This window comes from Eurosta solidaginis, chromosome X (assembly GCF_040869045.1).
Source record: "Eurosta solidaginis isolate ZX-2024a chromosome X, ASM4086904v1, whole genome shotgun sequence".
Lineage (NCBI taxonomy): Eukaryota > Metazoa > Arthropoda > Insecta > Diptera > Tephritidae > Eurosta > Eurosta solidaginis.
Window position 1 is genome coordinate 108,039,947 of NC_090324.1, and position 25,737 is coordinate 108,065,683.

The 25,737-nt window shown below is 41.2% G+C and overlaps 1 protein-coding gene across 1 annotated transcript in view; it reads left to right on the plus strand.

The window, feature by feature from the left end:
- The first annotated feature begins 24,673 nt into the window (after nucleotides 1-24,673).
- Nucleotides 24,674-25,737, plus strand: part of LOC137234633 (uncharacterized) — a 363,521-nt gene continuing 362,457 nt past the window's right edge. Inside the window, exon 1 of the mRNA XM_067758093.1 lies at nucleotides 24,674-24,701. The gene's annotated coding sequence lies outside the window, so the exon portion shown is untranslated. The remainder of the gene's footprint in view (nucleotides 24,702-25,737) is intronic.

Below are 25,737 nucleotides of genomic sequence, written 5' to 3' on the forward strand. Positions count from 1 at the left end.
TGTATTCATCTTGTTCGTACGACAAACTTGCTTGACATGGCAAGCGTTGGTTTCAATTGTAGGTTATGGGGAACTCGTTTGGTCCGCCGCGGTAGAGCCCTTCGACGCGGTAAGGCCATGGTTACTCCCCAAGGTGGCCCGGTGTTGGGGAGGCGCCGTTATAATACAGCCGGTGTTGTAGACCTCCTGGCTGCAAACCCGTCGAATGGGCACGGTGACGCATGACACCCTGGATTAGGACGTGACAGTTCCTGGTTACCGATCGCATTCGACCACATCTGTCAGGTGGCGCGGTTGCACCGGTCCCATCTGACCAATTAGTATCGCATGCGATCGGTGTAAGCCCCTGCACCGCCACAAGGTGACTGTCTTCGCAGGGGATATAGGCGCATAGTCAAAGTCAAAATAAAATAAGTTTAAAATTTAGTTGCAGCTTTTATATGTCAGGCCACAGTGCTTAATTAAACGTTAAACAACCTCAAATTCATAAAGTATACAGAAGTTGAAAAGAAATTTAATACAGAGTTATAGGGGGTCATAACCCATTTGATTTCACCTACGTGGTTAAGGTGGTAAGCAGATATTTTTAATTCCGAATATCGAGACGCAAGAGTCTTAAGTTTTCACAGTGTTTCAAAGTTTGATCTACAAACAATTATGTACAGTAGTTGAAAATGTCTGGATGGTCTGACTGGAACATTGAACTGAATTTCGCCGAGTAAGACTGGGCTAGAAATCATTCCCTCTTATATTTATTTATTTATTCAAAGGCTAAATGAAATTATAATGTAGCTATATAGCCATAGCAGCAAAGGCCTTACGCTTCCCAAGGCAGTCGGTTCTATGTACCGAAACGACTCGGGATTTTTCCCGACCAAGGACCGTCATTTCAGTGTAACCCCATTTAATTTTTGTGTCCTTCTCACGAATTGTCATCCTTCCAGCAGCTCCTCGCAGCGGGACTGCACCATACTCTCCTACTCAGGGAAGGTATCGATCTCAATCCGGGTCCGTCTCCTGACACCGGTCCTGAGAAATGGTTTTGTTGCTCGCGCCCTTCGGCGCCGCCAGCTCATATGGCCGCTCTCACTCATAACTACAATCTCCGTAGTAGAGTGGGTAGCAATGCCGAGCATCAGCCCACGCCCCCGTCTTCTTCCCCTTCCTTTCCGGCAGCAATCGTGTAGGTCAGGGAAATAGGCTCTTAGTCCCTACCACCGTTTGCCAGCACAGAATATATATGTTAGCGACATCCGCCCAATGCAGCTCCTCCCTTGGGTGGTGCCGCCTTCCTAGATGTTTTGGTCTGCGCGACGGAAACCCCTCTACGGGCTTCATTGCGCCATGTTGCCAGGCCGTAAACCCAAATACACCGGGTCTAGTCCCAGGGCCACAACAGCAATTGCGTCCTAACCTTTCACAACTCAGGCTTAGTCACCCATCACTTACTCCTAGAGTGACGACGTCTCCCCCGCTACACTTCAGAATTCTGCAGTCAAACTGTAATGGATTAACCGGGAAGATCACGGAGATAGTCCATTTCATGAAGCGGCACAACATCCGCATTGCTGCGATTCAAGAGACTAAACTCACAGCAAGATCTGCTCTGCAGACCTGTTCTGGGTATAATGTCCACAGAAAAGGTCGCGAGAGCGGAAATGGAGGCGGTCTCGCGTTTATCATACACCACTCAGTGCAATATCATATATTTGATCCCGACATCGGCCGCAGAACCAATGTCTTAGAACGTCACGGCATATCTGTCCGGCCAGGCGATGCACATAGGTAGATTTTAGACATTTAGGCGGCCATAATTGAATTTCTGAAAGTTGCCACAATTACAAAAAAAAAGCACTCCCACAGCTCCGCATAGACAGGGGAACAATAATTCTACTCCTTCCCAGCCATAGCATACCTGGTACTAGCTGTCAAGTAATCGGAATTTAGCTATTTCTGAAACGCGCGTTATAGTTTTTTTTAACCTATGTGAAATCGCACGTTTTAACGTGAATATTTTAAGTTTTAAGACAATTGAATTGAGTAATTGTGATGGATTCTGACATTTCAGGTAAATACTAACATTATTAATAGTGTTTGTGGTTTTTAAAAGTTATAAATTGAAAAAGAACCTATTTTATTTAGGATGTTAAAAAAATTTTTTATTTTTTTTTTGATTTTTGGTGTTCAAAACCAGTTTTGTTATGTTTTCAAGTCCGTCCAAGTGAAAATTAGTTTTGAACATGGTACTTGGCACAATTAGCTTGCCAACTCCATTAAATTTAGCTGCAGATACTTGCAGATAGGGGGTTAGATAGAGGGTTTGATACACCCTTGTTGCTGTATAACAAGAAAAATAGCCTAACTCCGCAGGTATCTAGTGTTACACAGTGTAATATCTATTCTAATATAACCGATTAGTTACACAAATTATTATAATTTTTCATAAAACCAATTAAAAATTTACCCTAGATAAAGACAGAACTAAGTTATTACACTTCTTGCTGTACAACAAGAAAAATAGCCTCACTGCGCAGGTATTTTTTAGTGTTACACAGTGTAATATCTATTTTTTGAATATAACCGATTAATTACACAAATTATTATAATTTTTCATTTATTAAACAGTTTTAAGAAGATATAGGCAATAAAATATTTTTGGCCGCCTAAAACTAGAAAATCTACCTATCTACCTAGAAATCATCAACATCTACATCCCTCCTGCCACCTGCTGCGCGATTTTTTATTAAAAATTTTCGCCTGCGGCGATTTTGTTAACAAAATACAAAAATTATTATTTTTTTGTTTTAAATTTACTATTAAAAAACTTGATTTATATTCTTTGATTATATTTCTTTAATTTTCGTATCATAAAACATGAAAATTTACAATAAAAAAAAATTCCTGCCGCGCTTTTGTTCAACAAATAAAAAAATTCGTTTCTTTTTTTAACTTGCTATTATAAAACATGATTTATATTCTTTGACAAAAGTCGATCGGTGACAAAAGTCGATTAAGTCGTCTCTGCGCGCTGTCCGCAATATGTTCTATAATTTTGCCCTTCACGTAATCGAAACGGTCCACTTGTGGTAATGAAGCGATAACGTCGCTGAGTTGAGCGATGACGTTAGGAGCTAGCGGTGCCAACATAGTAGCGGTCTTTTGTTTGTCGGTTGTAATTCCTGATGTGGTAAACCAAAAGTCCATAGTGGTAAACCAGGCTTCTATATTGGTGCTGCTCATTGGTGATACCGGCAATCTGGCATAAACTACTCCAACTGTGCCTGCAGTGGAAGGTGAATTTATTGGCGGCGTGTTTGATACATCACTGTTCGTTGTTGTATTCGTCATGATTGTATAATCTCACAACTCAAATCGCGTGTTGAACGAAAAAAGGTGGCGTGATTAACGGAGTGCCGGTGCAGTTAGAAGAAGAACCGTTTTCAACTTAGGGGTCCCCAGTTTTTGGTAGTAGCGCGCATTAATTCCTTTGGGTTTAATCTTACCTTGTGGTTATTGATTTCAAATTATACCGAGATTTAGATTTTTTAATATTAAAACAAAAGAGCCATTAACGTCTAGTTCGTTTGCTGGCGAATACAAAAAGAGAAAGAAAAAATGTAATCACAAATAAGATAATTGTAAAGCTAATATATAAAAACGATTTAAGAAAGGATAAGAACAGGGTGCCACATATATATATGTACATGTTGTTACAAAAGCGAGATTGATTTAATAAAAACATATATAAAGTAAAAACAATACAAAAATAAAATGTGATATATACAAAATTGCAATTTAAGTGTATCGTTGCCAATTTATATAGACATGTATGTGAATAAATGTATTAAAAGATGTGCAAATCGTAAGTGATAGTGGTATATAAATTGGCTAAATTTACAAACTTTAACAACAAATACCTTTTAAACTATAAGTCTGCGCACTTTAAGTTATATATATTTGTGATCAGGAAAGCCCCCTCTTTCACCCTTAAAATAACCTTTTTTTTATATGAAGGGGGTGCTATTCTAAAATTTTCCCAATTAAACGCTTGACAATTTCAAATTCAAAACTTAGAAGTAAGCAGAAGTTAAAATTGTTACGTACGGGTTTTCATCCAGTGGTGGAGCGAACCCAAACTCTTACACTATCCTGCTCCCTCACTCCACTCCACTCGGCATGTCGGGGTCATCGCCGGTACGCTTGCATTTTTGTACGAGCTAGCTCGCCGGACTGTGGGGTGGTTCTTGCGCCGCCCCGTACCATGCCCCGCACCATACAAGAAAAAAAGTCGTACCGATCTCTCCACTTATTTCACACCTCAGGGATGTCATCATCCTGATCCCCCCTATTTCCCGTCACTGCACCGATTTCCACATGGGTCCGCCCCATGAAACCCCTCTTGGCCAAAGATGTTGCTTGGCCGGCCACTCTATACCCACCCTTCCTTGGTCGGCAGTGGCAATGTTGTAGTTGTTTTTGTCAAATCCATCAATTAAATCATCTGCCCATGACCTTACGTCTAACAAAAATAAACCCTGGTTTTAAACAACCTATCTGTATGTGTAAAATGTGTGTCAATACGAACCTAGGGCATGCATAGGTGTGTACGTTTCTATAACCCCTCCCAGCAAATTTCATAAACTGTGTTCATACTCCCTCCAAGTTAAGTGGGCTTACGTTTCCCGTACACACACATGCATCCACTTGGCTTCACAAGACAATGGATTTATTCAGAAAAAACAGAGAAAGTATATGTATAGTCAAAAATGGAGTTAAGATGAGTCTGACATAACCTTCACCCAAGGCAGGCTCAAATTACAGTTTCTATTCCACGAAACCTGATTCCTTGATCTTGCCGAGTCCGCTGCGCTAGCGCCTAGAGATGCGGGTGGCGCATCCACAGTTATCCTGGTGTGTTTGGTGTTGTTGTTCGTGGCGATGATGGGGTTTAATCATAAAGGTGGTGGTGATGGTCGTGGAGATGATGGGGTATGTTATGCGCATACGCCTTGATGGCTACAGTCGTAGCAATGTGGTGTGCAACGGCGATGGCTCTGTTGTTATGCAGTGGGCTATCGGGCTACGCCACAGGTGGCGTTATATTGGTGCGGCGGCCTTATATTGGTGTGGTGGCCTCACTTATGAAGACGATGTTGCTGCCTGTGGTCATGGATGGCGTGGGTGCGTTTACTTGATTGCACACCCCTACGCTGCCAACCGCTAAAACCGTTGGCGTGACGCCGCTGTCCCGCTGAGGACGTCGCCCAACACTTTCTAACAACGATATCTTTATCGTTTCAATTTTCCCTACTCACAAGGTATTAATTTATTTTTCCGTATAACTGCGATCCGAAATGATCGCATGGATTCCTATATCTCTGGTTACTGTTCCCGGTGAGCCGCTGGTGCACATGAAGTTTCCGCGTCCTTTATGAGACGCAATCGGATTTATGAGTGCACTTTTGGTTTTTTAGTCAGTTTATGTGTGACCGCGTTGCCTGAATCCCCAATGAAAAAGGCGGAAACAGCAATGACCGAGAGTTGGCTGTGGTTGGCGTCTGACAGCTGTCATTCATAACATGGCATGAAATTGGAGATGTTGCCAGATCGTCTTCACCCATATGTGGACCGCAACAGGGCGAGTGCTGCAGCTGAGCTCTGCTCGGCGATGCTCTCGAAAAGCCGGTCGATCAGCCAGTCCTTCCCTTATCGCCGTATGTCAGCATGGTAGACTCCCACGGATCGTCGCGACGAGTCTCCTAATTCATAGAGGGTGCTCCCTTTCGACGCTAGCACCGTCGAGCGGAGGTATTTCGGAGCGAGCTTCGCGTTATAGCCTTCTGTCGCATTGCTTAGTTTGAAGTTTCGCCGATAAACTATCTCTCCTTCTCGGTACCTAACCGGTCGAGCCCTCGTGTTGTATATTTGCTGTCCCTTCCTAAGTGCCTCTCCCAGACTGCGGATTAATTCCTCGTGCATCACGCTCATGCGTTCTCCCCTGTGCAGGACCCCTATGTCGCTCTATCGCAACGCTTCTAATCGCCGTAGGATCTCGCAACCTTTCCCGTGCTGAACCATCGCTTGTCCGAATACATCTCTGTAAGGATCAATGCCTATGGCCTCATGCACTGCGCTTCGCAATGCGAATGCTGCATGTGATACGTGTTGATCCCAGGCGAGTTGATCCTGCCCACTGATGTATGTTCTAAGCATGGCTAGCAACGAGCGATTCACCCTTTCTGATGCATTCGCCTGTGGCGCGTAGGGTGTGGTTTTAACGTGCTTCACCCCGTATGTGGCGAGAGATCCCGCAGAGGAGTCCGCCATGAATTGTCTCCCATTGTCCGAATGCAGGGTCTCTGGCACGCCAAAGGTATGGAATATATCACTATGTATGCTTCTGTAATTTATTCTGTAATCCGTAATTATATTTAGTCTGATTAATTGTAAAATTTGTAGACTAATAAATAAATATCCCTTTCGAGGTAGCTGATGATGTCCGACGCCGTCGCCTGACGCATTGGTTAAAAAAAAAATTAATTTAGTTAAATGGTCCTCCACTACGAATATGACGGTGTTTCCAGCGCGTGTGCGCGGGTATGGTCCACAAAAGATACAATTTAGTTAAAAGAGCCCAGTTCCCGATGTGTCTTAAATCGTCATTCAGCCTAATAAATAAATCCTGAAAGCCCGATTGGACGAGACATATAAATTTGGGTATCGTCAGCATCAAGATGAATAGAGGCATTATGGCAGCATGTGACTATATCGTTAAAAAACAGAGTAAACAATATTGGGCCTTGAACGGATCCTTGCGGAACACCAGGCATTATGGGCTTCAAATCAGAAAACTTATCATCACATTGAACTTGCTGAAAACAGCCAGTGAGATAGCTTTGCATTAACTTAATTTCAAAAGGGTTGAAGTTGGTGGCTGTTTCGAGCTTGCGAAGTAATATTTTATAATCAACCATGCCAAGAGCTCTTGAGAAATCTAGAAGAACTAGAAGTGTGAGTTCATTATGGTCGTAGGCTGGACGTATATCCTCAAGGATTTTTTACATAGATGTATCACAACTATGTTCTCTTCTAAATCCAGATTGAACCTCAGATAGTAAATAGTTATTATAAACATAGTCAGTTATCTGCTTTGATAGTAATTTCTCGTATACTTTGGATAGCGCAGGCAGCAAGCTTATTGGTCTTAAGTCTTTGAATGAAACCGGAGTCTCTGATTTAAGAACCGGATTGGCATTAGCCCTTTTCCACTGAGTAGGAAACCCACAGGATGTGATTGAAAAATTAAATATATGCGTTATTGAGGAGGTTATATAAGGAAGAAGAAGCTTGATAAAACGTACGCTAATACCAGCGTGGCCACCGTGGTGTGATGGTAGCGTGCTCCGCCTACCACACCGTATGCCCTGGGTTCACACCCCAGAAAAAGCAACATCAAAATTTTAGAAATAAGGGTTTTCAATTAGAAGACAATTTTTCTAAGCGTGGTCCCCCCTCGGCAGTGTTTGGCAAGCGCTCCGGGTGTATTTCTGTCATGAAAAGCTCTCAGTGAAAACTCATCTGCCTTGTAGATGCCGTTCGGAGTCGGCATAAAACATGTATGTCCCGTCCGGCCAATTTGTAGGGAAAAATCAAGAGGAGCACGACGCAAACTGGAAGAGAAGCTCGGCCTTAGATCTCTTCGGAGGTTATCGCGCCTTACATTTTTTTTTTTTTTTTTAATACCATCGATACCTACTGCAGTGGACCGAATAGCCAAAAGAGCATCCACCACATCACCCTCTGTTACTACTGTGAAATCAAAAATATTGGTTGGAATTGAAGATAATCATTTTTAGATATTCCGAAACAGCGAAGATTTTTCCAGAGAATTTTGGAAGGAAGTTTGGCATCAAATTTAATGCTGAAGTAAGCTACCTTAGCATTTCGGATGCATAGGTTGGTTTGGTTCCGTAAGAGACGGTAGGCTTCCCAGTGGTAATCATTTATCACTAAATTTATTTCGCTATTTGTATTCATCATCATTACTTTTGTTTTCCGTTCATTAAATTTGAGCCTATTCAGTTTAAGCCATTTCATAATTTCAGCTATGTCACATTCTAACTTTCGTGTACATTCTTCCACTGTTTCTGCTTCTGTATATACTAATGTATCGTCGGCATACATTACCACTTTGGATTTTGATATCACTTTTTCTATATCACTTATGTAAATTATAAACAGAATTGCTCCCAGAATCGATTCTTGGGGCACCCCTGTATTCACATATGAAAAACTTGATTTTGTGGATTTTATTTTTGTTTGTTGTCTACGATTTGTAAGGTAGTCCTTAAACCAAAGTAGCTCTTTTCCTCTTATTCCATACATATGTATACAACATTTTTCCAGATATATCTCTTTTATTTTATACTAAAAAATATCTCTGTCTATTGTTTCGGGGAATATTTTGAATAAGGTGCCACGATTTTCCAACTTTTTTTTTCGAGGGGTAGAGGGGGTCCTAAAAATCACAAAATTATCATCCGCAACTCTAGGAAACTCTTAGTTTATGAAATATAAGCTTTTTAATTTCCAAATTTAGTAAAATTTCAACTTAAGTCCTGCACTTAAAATTCGGGTCGCACATGTCGATAGCGGTATCTAAAGACGCGTATTTGCGTCAAGATTCAGAATCCGAAAGCAGAAACTGTATTTTTTTTATCTCGTTTAAAAGTTATTCTCGGAAAACCCTTTGATACTATTGTCGCTTTTTTCGTTGTTGCAATTAAACAAACGAAAACATATGAAGGTGGAGAATAGTGTTGCCAGCTCAGCAACAATATCTTTTTATCTTGGTAGAACATTATAAGGTGGTCCACGTCGACATAAATGCAAACAAACATACACTATCAATGTATTTTGTTTTTGTAATTCTCTGAATAATTTGAAATTAATGTATTTAATTTACCGAAACGCGAGATTTTTAAGTAAATATTAAAATTTGTTATGACAAGAATTTAGAAAAAGGGATATTTTTATTTGTTGTACAAATAATGTTTTTTATTTGCTAAGAAGCGGTGCAGGCGAAAATTTTTAATAAAAAATGTAACGCAGTCGTCACACATAAATCTTAAAAACTTATTTTGATTAAGCACAGTTGATGCATCTAGGCCACAACACTTCGTTTTTAGGTGAAAAATCTTCCCACAAACACCATCACACCGTATTCCAGTTTCTCTGTTAATTGTTAATTTGCACTTATCACACGACATTTTTATTTTTGAGCTTTCGTGTATATTTGAATTAAAAAACAATTCATCGCTCGATAGTGTCCAAGTAAAATCAAAATATTGTTTTACTACTGCACATAAACCATTAAATTCAACTTATTTACAAATATCACACGGAGCTAATTAGATACACGTCCGAACTCGTTGAAATCACTCGTTTAACATATGCAGAGCCGCAGAGAGCCGAGCCGGGCCCCTGGGACAGTTCGCTTTCACGGGCCCCCCTAAAAAATAAACTCAATCCATTCAAAAAATAACATAACATACATTAATTTTTCAATTCACATTTTCTGTTTCATTTCATTAAAATAAGATTTACTGGAGCACTTACATGATTGAAATGTTAGATTTCATTGTTTGATTGCTTACATTAACTTTTTCTAAATATGTACATTTTTAGAGCTTGAATCAGCCCAGGAGTACCTTCCGTGCTTTTTGATCTGCGAATATGGAAATTACCGATTCAAAACTAATGCTGCGAGCAAGGCTGGACTCCAACGCTAATGTTCCAAGGCTTGTCAAGCTTGTCGTCAGCAGTTTAGGCGTGAGAATAATGTTGTAAAGTTAGTGCTAGTAGACAGCGATAGGAAGTATCAGATCACACGTTCAATGGTAGACTTATCATCAGCAATTTTGGGCGTGAGAAGAAAAGCGTTGCTAACTTATATCTTCTGTACTGATTGATGAGCTATGTAATAAAATAAATTACTATTTCCCTAAAACCTCCAGTTTTCTCGTTTCGCAATACTAATATTAATAATAAATTTCAGTCATCTACTTGACACTGTCACCGACCAAATCATCGGCCCTTTATTTACAACATACCCTCACTAGGGTAGGCACCTTGTCGTTGGTGTGAGGGCTTAGCCGAACTCCATAGCGCCCGACTATGAGGCGGAGCTGTTTAGGACTGACATCTACGCCGTTTCGCCTCATAGGAGGGTGGCCGGATGTCGGTGACCAAGAACTGCCAACCCCCTAATCCAGGGTGTTATGCGGACCGTGCCTATTGGACGATTTGCAGCCAGGAGATAAATTCGGCTGTATTCGAACGGAGCCTTCTCGATACCGGGCCACCTCGGAAAGTATTTATGGCCTTACCACAGTAAGGGGCGCTGCTGTGGCGGACGGTTCTTTCCCCGTATATAATACTGGACCGCCGAGCCCGCCTTGTCGGGCAGGTGGTCGTACGACCAAGATGAACGACTCATTACCTGATTGTAATAAGGATGATGTAAAGAGGAGGACTGAGTCGCAATCCAAGGACGACAAATACGATCTAAGCGATGCGTCGGACTCGGCGAGCGAGAGTAGTGCTGATTCAATGAACTCCGTGTTGGAGAAGCACACAAATGAAAACGGAGTAGAAGAGTGGAGAAGGGTACGGAGCAGAGGAAGTAAAAGAGCTCTCTCGCAGTACCGTGCAGCACTAAGAATTGTACTACGCTTGGGAGCAGTGGTCGACCCAACAGAAGTGGAGATCGAGCGCTTGGAATGGGCCCATGAATCGGTAGAAGTAGGTCGAAGGCAGTTCAAAAGGTTTGCTGCGAGAAACCCTCGGTTCTGCAACCGGTACGAGGAGGAAGATGCGTCGAATGGCAGAATGAAGAGGCAACGTTTGGCGGAAGGCGACAAGCCTGCTTTCAAGAGGCAGAAAGGACCCATTCCTAGAGCCGCGAGGCAGGGCGGTCGCATAGACAAGACAAGTAGGCCCAAAGCTGTAAGACAGATGGGCCCCAATAGCGAGGTAGCAAATTCCTCGAAAGCTGCGAGTCAGAGGGAAGTTCCAACTACGGAAGTAGGAGATAAGCCAAAGGGAGATAACGCTATGACTCCGGCTTTCTCGGAGGCGCTAAAGGGAGTTAACGCTAAGACTCCGGCTTTCTCGGAGGTGCCAAAGGGAGATAACACTAAGACTCCTGCTTTTTCCGAGAAGATGAGTGATGTGGCAAAGCAGTCACTGGCTGTGGCGCTGGTTGATCGTAGCAGTCCTTTCGAATAAATGACTACTGAAAGGTGGAGATCTGTGGAAAGGGAGCTTATTAGCTTAATGCTTAAGATGATGCGGGAACAACCAAGTAAGCCCCTTCCAACCTTTGATTCGGGGGGATGGTATAATGGTGTGAAGATGATAGCGTGCGACAACATCGTGAGCTTGCGGTAGCTGGAGGAAGTGGTTGCAAACCACCAAAGGCAAGGCACGCACGCGCTGTTTGAGGTGGTGGATAAAGCGCAAATCCCCACGGTACCAAAAGTGAAGGTATGGATACCATGCGTGATGAAGTCGGAGGATACACTGCGCCTTCTGCAGAATCAGAATCCGAACATACCGACACAGGATTGGAAGGTACTTATTGTATCTCGGCCTACTGAGGATGGTCAGTTCTACATCTTCCAAATAAACGAGCAGGCGGAGGATATTTTGTACACGGAGCTTGGCAAAATGTGCTGTGGCACTGGCAAAATTTACATGCGACTCAGGAAAAGAAGTCCCGAGGATATAAACCCTAACACGCTAGAGGTGGGCGAAGTCGAAAAGGCCCTCAAAAGCCTAAGGAAAAAATACAGGTGGAGGTCCCCGACGTCACCACGAACGTGCTAGAAGAGGACCAACCTAAATGGTGCTGTGAATCGCACAGAGGAACACCCGGCACAACAGTCACGAGAGGCTGAAGGGGGCCTCGAATACTCTAAACCAAAAGGGCAAGGGGAGGACGACGACGTCAAGACGAAGGTGCTGGAGGGGGACAAACAGCCCAATGGTGCTGCGAGTCCTACAGATAAACCTCCAACACAGTAAAGTGGCGTCGAGTGAACTCCTCTTAACACTTGAGGAGGGTTCGTTTGACGTGGCGCTCATCCAGCAGCCGTGGCTCTCATCGGGAGGAAAGGTTTCTGGACTTAGCGCGCGCGGGTTTGGCGTTTAATACGCGCAAACGGAAGGACGGGTGCGAGCTGTAGTAGTGGTAAGGAAACAGCTGCATTCATATATGCTGCCTAATTACACCACTGAGGATCTCGTAGCGGTGGCCGTTGAGCAAAAGAATAAGCAGGCATTTGTCCTGGCGTCCTGCTACATGGCCCATGCTGCGGAGGTTCCACCGATGGAGTGCAAAAGGCTAGTACAGGAGGAAGGGCGCAAAGGGCGGTTGGTCATAGGCGCAGGTGCAAATGCGCACCATAATGCGTGGGGAGGAGCAGATACGAACGAGTGAGGCGAATCTCTATTTTGTTACATCCTGCAAACCAATTTGCAGATAGCCAACAGGGGAAATGTCCCTACATACATTGGTCCAACATCCAGTAATGTTCTGGATATTACATTGAGCTCCGAGCGTGATATATCGAGGTATGATTGGATGGTTCTTGATAGACCATCCTTCTCCGACCGTGCGTATATCAGCTTCAGCATCCCCTAAAGAGGGTAGAGAAGGGAGGAACCTTTAGAAACCCTAGGTCAACGAACTGGACTAAATTCCAGAAACATGTAAAAACAAAATTGGGACAACCCAAAGAGGTTGCTAATGTAGAGAAACTGGAGGAGTCGAATGAATTCCTAACAAGGACGCTTATGACTGCGTATAACAAAGCTTGCCCTCTAAGAAGATTCAGAGGAAAAGCAAAGCCGCCATGGTGGAGCAATGAGCTGAGTCTTCTAAGAAGACAGGTAAAAGAAATGTTTAAGCTCGCAAAGACCGCGGAAAGCGAAGCGTGTCGGGACGATTACAGGGATCTACTGAGGATATACAAGCGTGAAATTACCAGGGCGAAGAGAAACTCATGGAAAAGTTTCTGTACGAACATAGAGTGCTCCAGCGAAACAGCACGGTTGAAAAAAGTCCTAGCAAAGGGAAACATAGTCCAGAGACTAATAAAGAAAGAGAACGGGGTATGGTCTCGATACACATTTCCCATCGGGAGACGGTTTAGAAGAGCCAGCAGACATCACTCACACTTCGATCACGGAGCTAGTAGTGCCGGGCTTGGTGACCGATACCAAGATCGAGTGGGCAGTGAAGACGTTTTCTAAGTTTAAATCGTCGGGCCCAGATGGTATATTCCCGGCCATGCTACAAGTCTCAAGTAGGGCGGTCGTGGAATGGCTTAAAATAATATTCGATGGGTGCATAAGACTGAATCATGTACCGCACTCTTGGAGAACTGTTCGTGTAGCTTTTCTACCAACGGCGGGGAAGATCGGTCACGTGTATCCCAAAGACTAAAGACCCATTAGCTTAACAACATTTCTGCTCAAAACCTTTGAGAGGCTGATAGATGTGTACATAAGGTCCAACGTGGATGAAAAGCTGCTCTCCACAACACAGCATGCGTACACCAAAGGCAAGTCGGTAGACACAGCATTGCATAGGGTGGTAATAAGCATAGAGAAATCCCTGGAATATAAGGAGTATGCTCTAGGAGTCTTCTTGGGCACTGCCGGGGCTTTCAATAATGTTGCAACATGGGCGATTATGGATGGTCTTAATTACATTAAAGTACATCCTGCCTTAATTAGATGGATCGGCTGCATGTTAAATTGCAGAAAGATAACATCACAATTGGGATTGTACGAGGCCACGAAATCAAAGGACAGGGGCTCGCCGCAGGGAGGGGTGCTATCACCTATGCTGTGGACGCTGGTCATCAACCAACTGCTCAGGCAATTCGATGAGAGACCCGTAAAACTTACGGCTTACGCATATGACGTTGCAATTGGCATAAGTGGAAAGTGCCTTCCAACGATTAGTTCTTTGATGGATCGGGCGCTTCGGGGTATTCATACCTGGTCATCTAATGTCGGGTTGAAAGTCAATGCGGAGAAGACGGATATGGTCTTGTTTACAAAGAGGTACAAGGTCCCAAATTGGACCAGGCCTAAGTTAGGAGGGGTGACCTTACAGGAGAAACCTTGCACAAAATATCTAGGAATCATCCTAGACAGTAAGCTGTCATGGAAGCTCAACGTGGAGGAGAGGGTCAAGAAGGCCTTAAATGCACTCTATGCATGTAAAAGAATGCTGGGGTGTACGTGGGGCATATCGCCCTCTCTTTCTCATTGGGTTTTTACAGCGATTGTAAGCCCTATTCTATACTATGGAGTTCTTGTTTGGTGGAAAGTCACACAAAAAACAACATGCCTCAAAAAATTAGAGGAAGTATGCAGACTATCGATGCTTAGCATTACGGGAGCCCTGAAAACAACCCGACGGCTGCACTGTATGTCATTCTGCACATTCCACATGTAGACCTGGTAGCAAAGAACAAAGCATTAACGACCGCAACCAGATTCGGTGCTTCGGGGCAGCTTGAGCGCCGACCATATGGCCATAGTAGTATAGCGTCATCTATCACAAGACGAAAAGACTACCTGATTCCCTATCTGCGCTTCGGGGGAGATCTAAAGCCCACAATAGAGGGGGACGGTTGGCGCAAGGGTGCGCAAATGGCGGACGAGGCGATACATGTGTACACCGATGATTCCAAATTAGTGGAAGGAGTAGGGTCTGAGGTATACTGCGCTGATCCGGAAATAAGCAGATCCTACAGGGTGCCGGATTACTGTAGCGTTTTCCAAGCGGAAATATTAGCCGTAACCGAAGCAGTAGAAACCCTGGAAGAGAATAGCTTAAGCTGCAACCTTGTTAACTTTTATATTGACAGTCAAGCAGCAATTAAGGCAATAATCTCGCGTAGCACAGCATCTAAATGCGTGTTAGAGTGTAAGCAGTCTCTGGAGAGAATCAGGACAGGGAGAAGCATTCATCTATATTGGGTCACAGGGCATATGGGAATAGATGGGAATGAAAAAACGGACGAACTAGCTAAAAAGGGCGCATCCCTTGAAGCTTGCTCCGTAGACGTCCCAATTAGATTGGGCGAGATTAAGCGAAGGCGAGAGGTGCACATGATCGACCAAGCGGGAAAGGCGTGGGTTCAAGCGCGGGGCTGTAAAGTGTCGAAGATTATGTGTAGGTCTTACAACCTTAGACTAACACAGTTGCTTCTATCATGCCTTTAAATTAGGCTTGGTCAGTGATAGCAGATGTAGGCAGTGTGGGTTGGAGGAGGAAACGATCGAGCACGTTCTGTGCTCGTGCCCTGCACTTGCCAGGCTAAGGCTCCAGCTATTAGGAGTGATACAGCTGTCAGATCTAGAAGCAGCAAGTGGCTTAAGTCCTAGGAAGCTTCTAGTATTTGCCAAGAGGACGGAGTTATTTTATAACATAGATCCTGGTTTTTGGTAGGGTTTTTCAGTTTGGTCGTTAAAACAAACTTCTGGTAACACTACGGACTCAATCAGTCTATATGAGGTCCTCATTACAACATATACAATAGAAATGTTGACCATATTGGACATTCTCTTTGATAGCATTACGCTACCGACTGTATTACATCCATAAAAACTGGGTGTGACCTTTGATGTTGTTGTTGTTGTAGCAGTGCTTCGCCCCATTCAATAGGTGCGACCGATCACAAATTGTCTTCAATATCCTCAAATGGGAGTCCAAGGAAACTTGCTGTTTCAACAGGGGTGGACGATAATGAGAGGGGTGTTAGAGGCGTTGGTTCCACAATACAGTTAAAGAGATGGGTAGTGTCATGAGGGGACACATTACAAGCAGGACATATGTTTTATATGTCGGGCGATTGAAAATAAATTTAGCGAGAGAATACAAGAAATGCAAAAGGTGCAAGAAAAATGTGTAGTAAATACAGGTTTGGAATACGCTTCAATAATTTGGAATCCGCGTTATCAGAATGCAGAAAATGAACGAGAGTACTAGAATAACAAGAAACTCTAAAACCATGATCGATTATGTTTTAACGAATATACACAATCTAAGTGTAACAGTGCGAAATTCTCCAAAAATATCATATCATGGGTGGACTGTTATAGAAAAACCTACTCGCGGAAGTGTAATAAAACCTAAGCACAAAGTAATTGAACAATTCCACTACAACCAGCGTGAATATAATAGAATGCTTATAAATAAAAACCTAATACACAGTAACGCATATGATGTAAATCAAAACACTGTTATTATAGAAAAGTGCATACAAGATTTGGTGGTAGCTAATACGAGAAGTAGAACGATTAGAAATAGCTCAAGTGGCAACAAATGGTTTAACACAATGTTAAAGAAGCTAAAAACAAATAAAATTAGAGCATACCAAGCTGCAAGAGTAATGGCCGATAGCAATTCATGGTACATTTATAAAAGTGCATGTAAAACATACAAACAAGAGAGAGTAAAGGCAAAAAATAAATACTTTAAGCTAAAAATCAATTGCGCAACAAATCAAAAAGAAATGTTGAGAATACTCAAAAATTTAATACTTAGCAAAGATGTAAACGAAATAGGCTCTAGAATTTATAAAAACGAAGAAATAAGTGATGAAAATGAAATAGCTGATAATCTCAATAAATACTTCATTGAGAGCATAGAATTAATAGGTCATTCAATTGATAAAGAAATATATATTTACAATATTGATCATCGTCCTGAAACCTTTCATTTTAAAGAAATACACATTTGCGAACTAAAGGCAATTTGTAAACAACTTAAAAACAAAAAAGATTGGAATAATGTGAGCCCAAAGATCATTTGGAGAACTGGAATGTGCTTGGGCCTTTCTTAACAAAGTTAATAAATCATTCATTAATGAGCGGAGTATTCCCAAATGAATGGAAGGACTCATTGGTAGTGCCGGTTGAAAAAATCGCTAAAACAAAAAAATGTGAAGAGTTTCGTCCAATAAATACTCTTAAGATATTTGAAAAAATAATGGAAAGTGTTTTGAAAAATCAACTACAAACGTACCTATAAACTAATAATATTCTGTCTCTAAACCAGTCCAGATTTCGTAAGAATCATTCATGCGAAAGTGCAATAAACTTTGTTGTAAGTGAGTGGAAGAATCGTCCACGAAAAACAATAATAGCAGCGCTATTTCTTGATTTTAAAAGAGCATTTGAAACAATAGACAGAGGTATTCTTATAAAAAAGCTGCATATGTATGGAATAAGAGGAAAAGAGCTACTTTGGTTTAAGGACTACCTTACAAAACGTAGACAGCAAACAAAAATAAAATCCACAAAATGATATAGATATAAATGATATAGAAAAAGTGATATAAAAATCCAAAGTGGTAATGTATGCCGACGATACATTGGTATATACAGAAGCAGAAACAGTGGAAGAATGTAAACGAAAGTTAGAATGTGATATAGATGAAATTATGAAATGGCTTAAAATGAATAGGCTCAAATTGAATAACAGAAAACAAAATGATGATGAATACAAATACCGAAATAAATTTAGTGATAAATAATGCTAATATTGAGCAAGTAACCAATATGAAATACTTGGGTGTAATAATAGACAATGAGCTCAAATTTAACAATCACGTGGACTATTTGTGTAAAAAAAGCTGAAAAAAAATTAGCTTCTTTAGAAGAATACGAAATAAATTCGACACTTTAACAGCAATAAAAATATACAATACAATCATAAAGTCACATTTTGAGTACTGTTCCACAATTCTGTACACATCTTGTAACCAATGACAAATAGGAAGAATACAGAAATTACAAAACAAATCTATGAGATCAATAATAAAATGCCACAAATACACCCAAATAAGTCACATGCTTGAAACATTGAAATGGCTAAATATTGAGCAAAAACTGATGCTCAATACACTAATAATGATTTTTAAAATTAAACACAACATGGCGCCGATGTATTTAACATGTTGCACTCAGTATGTTAGAGATACACACCAATATGCTGTGCGGAATGCGAATGACTTTCGACTAGGATTACAGCGGACTACTGCAGCCCAAAACACATTATTATAAAAGGGCCTTAACATATTTAACTCGTTACCTGATTATATCAAAGGAGAGAATAATATTCTGAATTTTAAGCGGCTATGCATAGAGGTTATTCGAAGCTAAAATACTTTTTTATTTCTTTTTATTACATAATATATATATATTTTATTACTTAATATATATATATATATCATACACGTCTGTGAAATGAAAATGAATTTTTGATATTTATAATTTATTGTGAAATCAAAAAATATGTAAACATATTAATAATAAATATCAATCTAATCTAAAAAAAAAAAGTAGTTTGTCCTGTAAATTGTGTTGTAGTTATTGTACCGGTGATTCTGTAGAATTTGTGTTCGTTGATGTTTTTGCAAAGGATGATAAGCTCCTTGTCGGCTGTGCATACAGACCTAATCGCCAAGTAAGTTTTGCTCGCTTTACTGATTTTCTGCAACCTCTACTCTTAAATTACGAAAATATTGACGTAGCTGGTGACTTTAACAGCAACCTGCTCGTAGATTCTAGTCTTAAGCCAAGTATGGAATCTCTGGGACTCCTCCCTGCTAACATTACCGTACCAACACATTTTACTAACACCAGTTCCTCGCTGCTGGACCTCTTCTTTGTAAACGACTCAGAGAAAGCTGTCAGCTGTCTACTCCCCAAATTTTTCTAAACACGACCACCTATTCATTACTTACAACTTTCAAACGTTGTGTACACCGAGCTCGTTTACATATCGTGATTTTAAAAGTATAAATATAGTGTACTTGCTTAAGCAGTGGAGTATGTCAACTGGAGAATGATTCGCATGATGGCAGCGGTGGATGGGCAAACAAAGTTCCTTCAAGACAGCATAAATTCAGAACATAAGTGGGATGGTTAGGTTAGGTTGCAAGGGCTGAGCTGGACACTATGGTAACAGCTCACTACTTAGGCCACCAATGGACCCATTGTAATACCCTATACGGTCTCAAAGAGGACCCCTACCCTAGCTAGAGACCTCAGTCATGTAGAAAAGGTTTACCAAGGATGGCCAACCTACGCCTACTAAGCGTGGACAATGACAGAGAAGGTGCTGGACACTCTCTTCCTCTTCTGTACATCTGCAGCTGCGACAATAGTCGAAGGTCGTTGCCCCCATTCTAGCACCATGCGTGCCTATTAAACAATGCCATGTTAGAACCCTTATCAGGGACGATAGAACTGATTTGTTTAAATTCAGAAGCGCTCCTGCGCACCCTTTGTTATATGAGGGCCAGGTTAGCCTGGATGTCTCACACGATGATATGGCTGACTATAGTCCATTTGCAATTCTTATAGTTCTTGTGTTCACACGAAGTCTGAAAGTGGCCATGGGTATACATACCGAATCATTTCCCGGAAGGATATGGTCGGTTGTGCCTCTTCTGGCCAGCTTATCTGCTCTGCAGTTGCCTTCAATATCCCTGTGCCCAGGTACCCATATAAAGCTGATATTGAAGTGCTGAGCCATCTCGTTAAGAGATCTGCGGCATTCAGTGACCGACTTTGTGTTGTCGACGAATGAGTCCAAGGCCTTTAATGCGGCCTGGCTGTCTGAGAATATAAACACCCGTTTACCATCCTTAGGCATAGACCCGGGATGATTCACAGCCCTGTGTATTGCCAGCATTTCCGCTTGGTAAACACTACAGTGATTTGGTAGGCGAAAAGAGAGCTCTAGACCCAGATTCGGTGAAAAGAGGCCTGTTCCCTGTTGGAATATTTGGTGTACTTATATAGCAGAGCAAGGTTATTCCGATTTAATAAAACACGTGCGGATATTTTTAAGTCTTACAATGATGAAGGTTTTGTTAAGAAGACGGAAGTATAAAACATATGGGAAGCTTGCAAACTAGAAAGTGTAATCATGTATGTTATCGATTGCATACATAAGGCTGGGGTCACAATATTCAACACCCCTCCTCAATTTTGGAATGATAACTTCTATTTTACAAATATTTTATGTATTACGAAATTGCTACATTTAAGCGTTTGCATATGAGTATAAAAATTAATGTGTATTATAATTGATTATGAATTTTAAAACAATTAAACTTACATAAATTCAAAAAAAAGTTTATTTGTTGTAGTTTCGTATTAATTGTTACTTATTCTATGCCAAGTTCATCTACAAAGAATTTGTTTTTTTGAATTTTTATTGACTCCTAATGGTTTTGTAAATATGTCTGAGAGATTTTTCTCCGTTGATACATATGCTATTGAAATTATATTTTCCTTACAATATCTTTTATAAAGTGGGCTTTGATATCAATATGTTTGGATCGTTTGCTGTTTTCAAAACTTTCAATCAGTCGCATAGCACTTTGATTGTCAATCAGTAGATTAGCTTGAACCCTAATTTGTGGAACCAGGTCTGTTACAATTCCTTTTAAATATAAAAGTTCGCTTGTGGCCATTGCCTCTGCAATGTATTCAGCTTCAGCGGTGGATAAGGCAACTGCCGTCTGCTTCTTCGAGTACCATTTAACCCGGTTTCCACAATGAAAAATCACACATCCGCTTGTACTTTTCCTGTCTGATTTGTCGCCTGCCCAGTCTGTATCCGAGTACACTAATAGTTCTATTGGCTTGTTTGATTTCATATAAATTAAACCCTTGTTACTAGTGGCCTTTAGGTACCGTAAAATTCTTTTACCGGCTTTCCATAAGCTCGGTGTTGGTTTGTCTAAGTATCGACTTAAGTATGATACCGCATATGTTATGTCTGGTCTACTATTTGTTGAAATGTATAATAAACATCCTATCAATTCTTTGAATGGAACATCCATGATTTATCCAGTATTTTCGTATGAAAAATTACATTCCATTGGTGTTGATGCTCCTTTGCAGTTTAGCATTATTGAATTTTTCCAAAATCTTTTGTATCATACGTTCTTGTTTGAGTTCTATGATATTATTATGCCTTGATATTTCGAGGCCCAAGTATTCTCGAATATCGCCTAGGTCTTTGACTTTATATCCGTGTTTTAGCTTCGAATGTATTTGCGTATCTTCTCCTAAAATCAATATGTCATCAACATATATTAGTATCCACGTACTATTGCTTATGTAAAGGCAGAAATCATGTTTTGATTGTTGAAATCCATTTGCAATCCTGAAATCGTGAAATCTCAAGTTCCAGCATTTGGGTGATTCTTTCAGTCCATATAGTGTTTTGTTAAGTTTTAATACATTATTTTCTTTCTTCAACTGTACCCCTTTTGGACATTTTATATATACCTCTTTGTCCAAGATACCATTTAAGAATGCAGTTGGTACGTCAAGTTGTTTTATGCTGAGATTTTCTTGAATTGCGTGGCTTAATAATGTTCTAATTGTTGTTGCTCTTGCAACTGGTGAGTAGTACCCTTGTTGTTGGTAATTTTGCTGGAAACCTTTCGCAACTATTCTTGCCTTTTTCGTTCCATCTTGCTTTTCTCTGAAAATCCATTTCGTGTCTATAGCTTTTGCCCCTTGTGGTAGAGTTGCTTATTTCCACGCTTCTAATTTTTTATGTGCATTTAGTTCAACTTTAATTGCTTTCTTTCATTCGTGACTCTTTTGTGCTTCTTCAAATTTTGTGGTTATTCGGCTAATAGGCAATAGGCGATGTTCATATGTTCTTCAGCATTGTTTTCTTCTATAGCATAATTCTGCTCTAAATATTTCGGACGCTTTACTTCTCTTCCTGATTTTGTTTTTAACTTCTTTTTGTTAACTTCGTTTTCAGTTTTTCCTTGACTTGCGTTGTCTTCATTTTCTATCTCTTCATTTTCTTTTTATACTCAGTTGAGCAGAGCTCACAGAGTATATTAACTTTGATTGGATAACGGTTGGTTGTACAGGTATAAAGGAATCGAGATAGTTATACAGACCAATTCTAAATATTCTCGCGGAATTTTGTTCTCGCGGATTTTTTTATTCCCGCGGAAAAATTCCTCCAATTCTTTTCTCCTAGGGAGAAGAAAAATTGGGGAATAGGAATTTCGAATTCTCGAAGTCAGCTGTTTTGTCAATTGAAATTTCGTTGCGCATTTCTTATTTTGTTTAAAAAATTGAAAAGTTTAATTATTGTTGCGAATTTGTTTGAAATTAAGAAATAAGGTATAAACAATGCACATTATTGCATTTCATATGGTATACACTGAAATGAGTAATGAATTGGTGCCACAGCAACATCAACAGAGGAGCATAAGAAGAAGACGGCGGGTTAACACAAATCCGCCGGAGTTACCTGCTTTCATTCTGCAAAGCAATTTTCTGGCGGCCACGTCGAGTTGAGTTCGCCTTTCGCCATATGCCAAAATCTAATTAAGCCTTCTTAAAAAATCCTTGCGCACCAGAGAATGAGTTCGTGTTGGGGCAGATTCAGCTCACTTCGCAGCTGTTTCACTAACTTGGAGAGAAAACTGCTCCACTGAGTTCCAACCGTGGAAGACTCACGGTTTGGAGGGGTGCTACTTTGCTTTTAGCAGCTAGCAAATGGGATGAAAACTTATTTTCATGGGTTTGTACTCGGAAATATATACAGGCACAAAATGCTTTTTCTGAAGCATCTGAGAATCCATGCAGCTGGATTAGTTTATCGGGGGAATACTGTACCCACCTGGGGATTTTAATGTCTCTGATATGAGGTAAATTTTCATAAATTGAGGTCCATTTTTGGAGAGCTCCGGGCTTCACGTCTTCGTCCCAATCCGTTCCTTCCATCCAGAGTTGTTGCAGCAACATTTTGGCAAGAATCATTATTGGTGAAAGTCATCCTGCGGGGTCAAACAGTTTTGCAACTGCTGATAAAATTTGCCTTTTTGTAGTCGTGTTTTCTGCTGATGGTGGATCATACGTGTAGGTGAAGGTGTCGGTTAGCGCGTTCCACTGTATTCCAAGGGTTTTTGTGGAGCTCGAATCATGGAATTTAAGGAAGTCGACGTCTAGCAAATCAGGGTCGGGAACGGGTTTTAAAATTTCAGGGTGATTTGCCGACATCTTCCTCAAAGGGAACCCTGCCGATTTTAAGGCTTCGATAACTTGAGTCATAGAGTTCAAAGTGGACTGTATATTATGACCGCCTGACAAAATATCGTCAACATATGTTTCGTTTAATAAAATGTTTTTAGCGAGCGGATATTCGTCTTGACAATCGTGGGCGAGTTGGTGTAGGGTTCGAATCGCCAAATATGGCGCGCAATTTACACCAAAGGTAACTGTTTTTAGTCGAAAATCTTGTATCGGCAGAGTTGGGTGTTTCCGAAAAACGATTCGATAAAAATTTTTATCTTCTTCATGGATGAGTATTTGGCGATACATTTTCTCAACATCGCCGTTGAAAACAAACTTATAAAGTCGCCATTTAAGTATGACGAGCATTAAGTCATTTTGTAGAATGGGGCCTGTATGAAGCACGTCGTTCAACGAGTTGCCAGAATGCGACATTTTTGATGCGTTGAAGACGACCCGCACTTTTGTGGTTTTGCTGTCGGGTTTTATGACAGCATGATGGGGTAGAAAAATGATAAATATTTACCATCTCTAATTATCTCTTGTTGGGAGGCGGGTTCCATATGATCCGTGGTTAAATATTCATTAAGGACTTCAAAATATTTGTCTCTTAATTCGGGTTTTCTTTCGAGCGTGCGTTCGATGCTGATGTACTGCTGTTGTGCTGCGGGTCGTGAATGACCGAGTGCCAGATTGGCTGGAAATTCCAATTTGAAGGGTAGTTTGACTCTGTAGCGGCCATCTTCCTCACGAATTGTGGTTGTCCGGTAGAGTGTTTCACAGTATTCATCATCTGCTGATCGTTGTTGGGTTTGGTGAACTTCTTCCTGTTCCCAAAATTTTCTCAAAAGTTGATTGATGGGGTCATCGGTGCATTCAGTGACATGAGTGCTGAAGGTTGATACCTTTTCAGCTACAGGACCGCTTAATATCCATCCGAATATTGTGTTTTGGGCAAGTAATGTTCCACTCACATTTCGTAGGAGCCCTTCGGTGAGGATTTGCGGGGTGATATCGCTGCCGATTACCACATCGATTTTTGATGGTATCGAATACTGTGGATCGGCTAACGGTAAATGGGACAGTTCTTCGAGATCGATGCTTGAAACTCTGACTGTGGGCAAGAACTTCGTTAGTTTTGGCAAAATTATTGCTTGTGCGTCTATCATTTGGGTTAAGTCTGCTGAACAGAATGTTATCTGGCAGACTTTATTGGCATTTTTCACAACCGTTCCACCCATTCCAGATATTTGGTGGAGAGACTCTTTTGTGGGTAGACCAAGAACCTTTTGTATACGGGATGATACAAAGGTTTTTTGTGAACCTTGGTCTATTAGGGCACGAATTTTATGAAATTCGCCAGCAAAGTATACTGATACTACTGCTGTGGGTAGTAGGGTGGTTCCATGATTACTCGAGAAGAGTGAAGAAACCGGGTTTTTGTCTTGAGACTGTAGGGAGGAGGTGGCTCTTGCGGCGGCTTTCGATGTTGAGGCTCGCTCGTCCGTTCTCCTAGGGGTGCCGGCTTGGGCATTTTGAGCTCTGGGGTTTGGTTGTGATTGTTGGGGTTTGGGCTGCAAATGCAGTAGCGAATGATGACGCTTTTGGCAATAAACGCACGTGAAACTACTTTTACATTCGTTCTTGGGGTGTGACGTAGACAAACAGTTTTCGCAATAACTATTTTCTCTCACAAATTTGATTCGGTCTGATACCGATAAATTTCTAAACCTAACGCAAGACTTGACTGCGTGGTATTGATTGCATAATCTACACGAAGCCGTTTTATTGAACTCCGTGTGATATGCATGGGTTCTATTATTGTTGATTGGGTCGAGTTTTGATTCACCGTTCGTGGCGTAAAACTCGAAAATTGGGGTTTCGCCTTGCCTGGTCGATAGGTACTTATTCTCTCTACTACCTCGTATCTGCTGGTCAAAAATGTGGGAGTTCTTTTCGGGAGCTGAGGGATTGTTCCCATAGTGAAAGGCTTTCACTTGGCAGCTTGGATGAGCAGAGGTAAACGAGGATTGGGTCCCAGTCCGTTGTCGGGACTCCTTGGGTGTTAAGGGTTGACATGCAGTTGTTGATTGTTGTCTGCATCTTCTGTATTTGTTCTCCGTTTTCTTTTATTTAATTTGGGGCGAGCGTTGGGCACTCTGAGGTTTCGCTCTAATGAGCCACCTCATCTTCTATTTGAAGAACCCCTTCAAAGTGTGATACGGAGACGAGCACTGGGCTCTGATGTATTAGCACACCATCCGAAGAACCTCGCCTTTAATTAAAAAACTCAAACTATGTCTTTAGAATATTTCACTAACCAGTTGAGAATTACAAGCACACTCAATGGCTACTGAAACAAAACGAACGAAAAATGTTCATAGTTTAAGTCGCTTAAACATCCACCTTTATGGCGATATCGCGAAAAGGCGTCCACCTTTAGAACTAAGGCCCAGTCCGTTTTAAAATACTAATTATCACCTTTCGTTTGATACCTATATTGTACAAACGCTTTCTAGAGTCAACCCTGGTCCGCCCTTATAACGATATCCCGAAAAGGCGTCCACCTATAGAACTTAAGCT